General features: G+C 49.3%; 1 protein-coding gene across 1 annotated transcript in view; it reads left to right on the forward strand.

Moving 5' to 3' along the window:
* The window catches only part of DPYS (dihydropyrimidinase), an 82711-nt gene extending 81733 nt beyond the window's left edge, over positions 1-978 (forward strand). Inside the window, exon 10 of the mRNA XM_080801509.1 lies at positions 560-978. The gene's annotated coding sequence lies outside the window, so the exon portion shown is untranslated. The remainder of the gene's footprint in view (positions 1-559) is intronic.
* The last annotated feature ends 7231 nt before the right edge of the window (positions 979-8209 follow it).

Consider the following 8209-nt stretch of genomic DNA (forward strand, 5'->3'; position numbering starts at 1 on the left):
AGTCTACCTATTAAAGCCTGATAGGGGTGCCTGGGTGGCTCAGTGGGTTAAGCCTCTGCCTTGGGCTCAAGTCATGATCTCAGGTTCCTGGGATCGAGCCCCGCATCGGGCTCTCTGCTCAGTGGGGAGAGCCTGCTTGTCCCCACCCCAACCCCCCCTCCCCGCCTGCCTCTCTGCCTACTTGTGATCTCTGTTAAATAAACAAATAAAATCTCTAAAAAAAAAAAAAAAAAGCCCAATAGACTTCACAAGCATTAGTTCACACCATCCTCTGGCATTACTCCGAGAAGGGGACTGAGGTTGCCGCCATTGTACACATGGTGAAACTGAGGTACATCAGTTATAACTGGTCAGACCCTAGATACGTCACAGGATGACCCGGAAGGGGGTTTCCAAGGTGTATTAAGTCTTCCTGGTAAACGGTTTCTGAACCACACCTAGGACAGGGCTGGGGTGAGGCGTAAGCGGTTAACACTAGACCGAACACCAAGTAAATCCCCAGTCAATGTTGGCTACTGTTATTTCTTTGAACTTAACTGCTTTTTTGTTCTCCATCAAGGGAGCATGAAGCCATCTGATGCCATTCGAGGAGCCTACAGTCTCTGAGTCATACTTTGTGGCCATGGTTGTTCAATACCCAAGTCACACAACCAAAGCTGAAAGATGAAACAAACCCTGGTACAAAAGAAATTCCACAGTGAGTGATGGACTATAATCTTCCTATTTACTTTCTCGTTGGCTCGCGGACTGAGAAGTGATTACATTATTAGCCGCGAGGGGCAGGGAAGCACATCCTCTTGCCTCAGTAATTTATGAAGCCACTTGAGAAATAAACCTTGCTGTTCTCAAATTTTCTCATGAGCCAACTAAACATAACGTCTTTTGGTCTCATAAAATTTATTATTTGAGGTAATTATTGGGGCATGAGATGTCAACAATACACAAAATTAATACATTTCTGGAATTCTTCCAAAGTCATAAATGTTTTTGAAATTTTATTTTCACAACAACCAAACTTAAACTCTGGGTGTTTATGCCTCAAGGCTTGTATTAGAATAAAAAGAAAGAGGGGCGCTTGGGTGGCTCAGTTGGTTAAGCGGCTGCCTTTGACTCAGGTCATGATCCCAGAGTCCTGGGATTGAGGCCCCTGAGTGGGGCTCCCTGCTCAGTGGGGAGCCTGCTTCTCCCTCTCCCTATGCCTCTTGCCGTCTCTCTCTCTCTCTTAATCTCTCTCCAATAAATAAGAAATAAAATCTTTAAAAATAAATTAAAATTTTTTAAGAAAGAAAAGAGAGAGAGAGCTGTTTCCCAGATGAACTCTTCATTACATTCAAACACAGATCAGACAAACTTCACTCGGGCAGAAAATGAAAGCAACATGGAGATTTAAAGCCAGAAAGATCTTCTCGCCCCATGTAAGAGAGATGAGCAAAGAGAGCCCCACAGGCTACATTGCCCTGGGTTCCACTCCTGGCTCATGCCCTTGGGCAACTAATATTTACTGAGTATTCATCATGTGCCAGGTATTGGCACCAGAGATAAAATTGTGAACAAAAGCACATACAGCCCCTGTCCTCCTGAAAAAACAAAACAAAACAAAAAAAAAAAAACAGAGATGGATCCAATAATCATAAACCAGCCTAAGTCTGTCACTGTTCCAAGCACGACAAAGCAGAGGTATACAGGGAAATGAGAACTTGAGGGAAAAGACTTGATGATTTGGAGACTGACCAGGGAGGGCTTCCCAGAGAGGGTGACGAAGGACCTGCGACCTGAAGTAGGTATAACCAGGCAAAGCAGGGCAGGAAGAGTCTTCCTGCAGAGAACAGTGTGTGTGCTTGGGGGTGAGGAGGGCCAGGGTCTGGAAGGAGGAGGAAGGGAACAAAAGCTGGAGTATCTGGTGGGAGAGAGAGGGGGAGAGACAGACATACAGACAGACACAGAGAGGGAGGCGGGGAGTCGGGATAGCTGATGGTCATCCCACGAGCAACGGGAACCTTTGAAGGGTCTTCAGCAGAAATGCGACCTCAAGAGCTCTGAGGGGCAGACCCGGGCTGGGCTTTGGTCATGTTACATTGGAGATGCCTGTGAGCAAATCAGAGGTCTCTGGTAGAAGTCAGCTCTGCTCAGGACTATTACCAAGGAACTTCTTTCCTGGCATCTATAGCTGGTCAGTCACCCAAGAGGAAGGGGCCCTTCCGGCAAGTACGAGATTCCTGGGTTTCAACAGCTCCACGGTGGCCAACGCCAAACTCGCCGCGCTAACGAAATGGGGAGGCCAATTCTCTGAAGTAGAAACCCCAGTATCTGAGCAGTACAGCAAACCCTCTAGATGTGACCGCCTCTAAAAAGACCTCAAATCTCCAATGCCTCAAGATAATCCAGAGTCCTGAGCCCCTGATGATGCCTCAGTTCTGTGATCCGGAAGTATAAGTTATTAATACTCCTGACATCCAAGCAATGAGATGGGGATGAAGTGAGAGCATTTCTTCACATCTTTTCTGAAATGAGGTGGGTATAGAGAACCAAATACATTTTTCTGTGTGATATGGTGGGTGTGAAGCCCTGGCATCACTTCCAACATGCAGAAGGCTCTGGGCCCTTCCCTGGGATGTAACTGCACCCTCCCTCCTATGCTTAACACATCACTCACTCATCTCAGAGGCAAATGATCACTTTTGCTTTGTGCCAGGCAATGTGCTAGACTCCGGGCATACAATATCCCCCCTTTATGAAGGAGCTGGGCTTGGTGGGGTGCGGGCATAAAGGAACTCTATTCTTCTGTGGTCTGAATTCAGTCTCTCCTCTCCCTTGGGGGACATTTCCGGCCATGCCATAGGTCTGATGATTCTGCTTAGATACCAAGCGAACGGGAGTCTCGTTTTGGCATTAGAAAATCACGTCCAGCGGAGTGATCACAAAACTGCAGTCCAGTCTTGGATATCACTGAACTTCTGAAGCTGGGAAATCCATGGAATCTTCTCACCAGCCATGCCTGTTTTCTTCTCTTACCTGTGCCCCCTTCTCCCCACTTACCCGACGCAGTTTCTTGACCGTCCCGTCATCTATACGGTGGCATCAGGCAAGTCACTGAAACTCTGTGCCACAGTGTCATCAACGCTAAAATGCTGAAAGTATTTTGTCTCCCTCACAGGATCATCGGGGGGCTTAAAGAAAATATTTCAGCATCTAATACATGATAAATATGCAGTAAATGTAGAAAGTACTATTATTATTATTAGTGCTTTCCCTTTGCCTATAAGTATGCTTAAGTTTCTCCTACACTAAAGAGATCCCTTGACCCTATTTTCGACTCAAATTATTTTGACTCTTGTCGTCCTTCCTTCCCAGCCCAGTTTGGAAGAGGAGTCTGTATTTACTTCCCTGTCAATTCACTCCTCAGAACCTTGCCTTCCTGGATCCACTCACAACAACTGGACTTGTCCCGATGTTCACCATTCACCAAGTCCCGTGACAGCCCACTCACCCTACTAGTCGACACAAATGTTCTCTTGTTGAAACTTACATTAATATTCTCTTGTTGAAACTTACATTTCCTTTGACTTCGACGACACTGTACTGATTAATTCTCTAATTAATTTAAGAAACAAGGAGCCTTAAGGTACTTGGTAAGGCTCCCGTTGTTAAACCTCACCAGAAAGGAGCTCAGCCACATCTTTTATTCAAGTAGGGAAAATGAGGAACAGAGAATGGAGAAGAAATCAACGCCAGGCTTAACAGTGACGGGAAGGGCAGACTGAACACCAGCCTCTGGGCACGCGGTCCAGAGCTCTACCCTGTGGCTTGAGTTATAGGAGAGAAGGTGCTGACTCTCCTTGCTCAGAAAGCTTCCGTGTTTTTTGGTGATAGCTACCAGGCACCGAACTAGGTGCCAGGACATAACAATGAAGACCCCGAGCCTGGAGAGTAAGCAAATCAGCGGCTCCTGCACAGCGTGGGAAGGACTGTGGCAGCCGCAGGATGCTTTCAGAGCAAAGAAAGAGGACGCCAATCAAAGATCCTTCTGCAGCACCTGCAACCCCTTCTCAATCTTCTCCATCTTCTGTCTCCGTCTCTCTTCCTCCATCCTCCCTCGCAAACCTTGCGCCACACTGCAGTTAAATTCAGCCCACACCCAGGAGGAACCAAGAGCCAGATCTTTGGCTTCCCTTGTACCTCTCAAGGCAAGCAGCACCTCATTGGGCAAATTCATCGCTGTTCCCAAGTGTCTAACACAGCACGTGGCACATAGTAGGACAGAAAAGGCTTGTTGAATCTGTTACCAATGAATCATAATGAAACAATTGGTGTAATTAACAGAGTATTTTGAGACTTCTTGAGGATAGAATCAACCCTTCCTTCTCTGAGACTGAGGATCCTTTTAGGTCTCGTTATGTTTGGGGGGGTGGAAGGACGGTATGTGTGTGTGGTGGGGGGAAGAGTGGGGGCAATAAATCTATGGTAAATGCCCCCTGTGGCTACATCATTCCAAGCCCCTTGGCAATTCCTGACTTGTCTGCTCTCTGAGTTTCTAAGGCATGTAGTATACAGTTCTGACAACCCTCAGCCATGAATATTCTGGAAGAGTTTGGAGTTCTACTGTCCCATAGCACTGTCCCCATCAGAGTCCTTATCTTGAGAGAACCTCTGAAAGGTTTGAGTTTGAGTGAACAAAATCATCAAAATCATCAGTTACACACTCTTGTGACTGCCCCTACCGGGTGTGTAACAGGAGTATGTTAACCGTGATTTGTTTGCTCGAACTCACCGTTTCAGAAGACAGATTAATGGGTATGGGATTTCTTCGGAAGGAGGATAAAAATGTTCTGAAATTAGAAAGCTGTATTGGTTGCACAACCTTATGAGTGTACAAAAAGCCACCAAATTGTGCAACTTTAAAATGGTTACAGTGGTCAATTTTATGTTGTATGTATTTACCACAATATAACACTAAAAAAAAAAATAGGCACACATAACCATTTTAAAACAAATTATTTTAATATAAGTGAGAGATTTGGGAGTTTCGGTGGTTGGAAAGTTGGGAGGAAAGATGGAGAGGGGAGTGGAAGGGCAGGTGTCCTAATGACATTGACATACTTTGAAGAACTCAGCTCCCATACCCTCAGCTGTCTCCCCAGAGGTAAAAAACCAAATCCTTGCCAATGAGCCAAGACAATGAAATGATCGTAGATCGGGACTCAGCAATTGTCACTATGCAAACACCATTAAAACCTGAGCTAGTTATGTTAACAGTTTCGTTATGCTAAAATTGTAATGAGCATTTTTCCGGATCAATTCATTTGTTAATTCAAAAAGCTTCTGCATCTACGCAAAAGTATGCCCCTTGCTGGCCTTGCTGTCTCTCCGGTGGTCTACACTCCGCCCACTCCCCAGGCTTTAAGTCTGTGGGTGGAAGCTCCATGTGACTTTGCTCAAGGTCATGAGACATGACCACAGGGTTCCGCGAGCTCTGAACAGGCTCCTGAGATGGGGGTCCAGGGGCCCGTGTTCTCAGCCCTCTTCTGCCCCTTTCTAGCTATGGGCTCGGGGTAGAATCCCTCAGCCTCCCTGAGGTCCCCTAGGCCACACACGTGATAAAACCTAAAATTCTCGAAACCTAGCAGAGGCCCGGTCAGAGAGCCTTTTTAGGAGTAGGTGAAGGGCGCAGGTTGGGGAGTCAGACAACCAGCATTCACCAGCGGGAAGACCATGGATGAGACACCTCACGGGTCTAAGCCTCAGTTTCCTCCTAGGTAATGGAGGCCGCAGCACCGTGGGGAGTTTGCTGTGCGGGTCAGCTGGGCCGGGGCACACACCGAGCTGGATGGGCGGGAGCCATCGGTAAAGGAGAGCGGCTGCGGATTCTCCAGGCAGCGAGCGCCGTTTCCCTGAGTCACGCAGGCCCCGCACCGCGGGTGCAGGAAAGCCGGCGGGACCGCGCCACCTCCCACACCGCGGGGCTCGCGCCGCCCCGGGGGTGGGGGTGGGGTGCGGCCCCCGCGGGGACGCTAGCTCGCCCGCCGCTGCCCGCTGCCCGCTCCCGGCTCCCCGCTCCCCTCTCCCCGCTCCCCGCTCCCGGCGCCCGAGCTTTCCAGACTCTCCGCGCGCCAAGTGGCCGGCTTGGGACTCATTTAGTCTCCGACTCCTCTCTGTTCTGCGCTCTGTTCTTAAGTGGTTTACAATACCCTGAGTTGCTTTACACCTTAGGGCCAATCTCGCCGTAAGTAATTCTCTTGTCTTGGGAATTCTGGTAACAAGACGGCTTGCTTGCTTTCTGCAGGAACACCCCGCACGCCCCCACACACCCACCCCCAATCAATATTGATTTACTGCCTCTGCACAGGTGTGCAGAGAGGTCGAGAGCTCGACAGCACGTTAGGGAGATGTCGAGGCAGCCCAGGGGGAGCTTGTGATAAAAGCGGGCCTGGGAAAGGAGTCTGAGCATCCCTCGGCTTCACGGGAACCCCACGGAACATGCATGCACGCAGTGCTGGCATTTCAAGAGTCCCCGAGAAAAGGGTTTTCTTGTTGTAGGTTTTGGGTTGGTTTGGGCTTTTTCCTTTTTTGTACGCAACCAGGGAAAAATGGAGCTTCCTGAAGCTTAGAGGTGGGATCCTAGAATCTACAGTGAACGCCACCAAATCTAAGGGGAAATGGGGAAAGAAGGCGCAAGTCGCTGATTCTGTTTGTTCAGATTCTTTGGAGGACCCCGGCTTAACACAGGAGGAGGCCCCCTTAGGATCACCATGAGGCACGGTGTGGGCAAAGACTCCGAGGCCCCAAGGGCAATGCCAGGGCTGGGAGGTGGCGCCCGCTCTCAGCCCTTGTCCTTGTGTGGCCTGGGGAAAGTCGTAGAACTTCTCTGATTTCTAGATCCACGGAATGGGAATGATGACAATGGCTGCACGACTTATGTACCCCTGTGGGCAGAAGAACCTCATGAAATGAAGGTTGTGAACAATGAAACTGTATATGCGTGTGGTGAGTAAAAGAGGATGATAATTTCAGTGTCCTGCTCAAGAAGTCAATCACTCTGGAAAGTTGGTTTGTGATCAGAAATGCTTCAGACGGAGAGAGATCGTAAAGGCCGTGGAGATTTACAAATAGACTGGTGAGATCACAGCAGTCACAGAAGAGCACTTTTGGGGAGATGCCAAGAAATGGCGAAACCAAGCGGGAAGCTTTAGCAGCGGCGCCAGAAGGGAAGGTGTTGCTGGGGCCCACTGGAGGAAGCTGGGGGTTTTGTTCTCTGACATGCTGGGGATACGGAGCTGGGGTAACAGCTCATGATGTGAACTTATGATTCCGTGAGTCACTGTACCATTCACACTGAGGGTCACACGCAAAAGCCAGAGCCAGGAATAAGTACGCGGTGCCGGGCTGATGCCTGTTCCACGGGATCTGTAGAGAAGACACGCAGGGCTGGGAGGTGTGGGAGGTGAAATGGGTCGGACAGGCCAGGCAGGTTGTGAGAAAGCCAAAGGCAGTGGGAGGAGGTCAGAATGAGCGGACGCTGTCTGGGCAGAGGAGGCTGACAGCAGGTGAACAGACCTGCCCCGGGAATACAGAGGAGGCCAAGCAGACCGGCTCTGAAGGAGCTGGAATTCTAGGCAGGAGGCCACTGGGCAGGATGGAAAGATGGCAGACACCCGGAACCGGACCAGAGCAGCAGGGCTCCGGGAGGCTGGATTCCCAGGAGAGAGACAAGAGATCTGTATTCAGGTTTTGCTCCTCCAGAAAGCACTCAGGGACAGCAGGATTCCTGAGAGTTGGGACATCTCCTTGCTCTCGGTAGCCTTACTGCCTAGCCCAGCGCCTGGCAGACAGAAGGCGCTCAGTCAGTGTTCGTTGGAATGAACCAACCGATGAATGGCAAATGAATGAGGCCGAATTCAAAATACTCGACAAGCTTGGAGTTTCTATTCCGCCTTTTGGTGGCTTTTGACAGCCTTTGGTTTTCTTTCTAATGCCACATAGCTAATGCCAAGAGGACCCTCACTGTCTCTCCTGAGAACTCTTGGCCAGCCGGCATGTCTCCAGGCTCCTTCCCTTCTCTTTATAAGATGTATGCAGGCAAGATGGTTGCGGTCCAGTCAGTGGCTTGTTTCCATGGCAACTTGCTGCTTCATTATGCCATGCCCAACCTGTCTGCAGTTACCAGCCATTGCTGTGCCTTATTCATTTCTCAGCCGTGTTTACATCCTGTCCT

The sequence above is a fragment of the Martes martes genome, assembly GCF_963455335.1.
Source record: "Martes martes genome assembly, chromosome: 4".
Lineage (NCBI taxonomy): Eukaryota > Metazoa > Chordata > Mammalia > Carnivora > Mustelidae > Martes > Martes martes.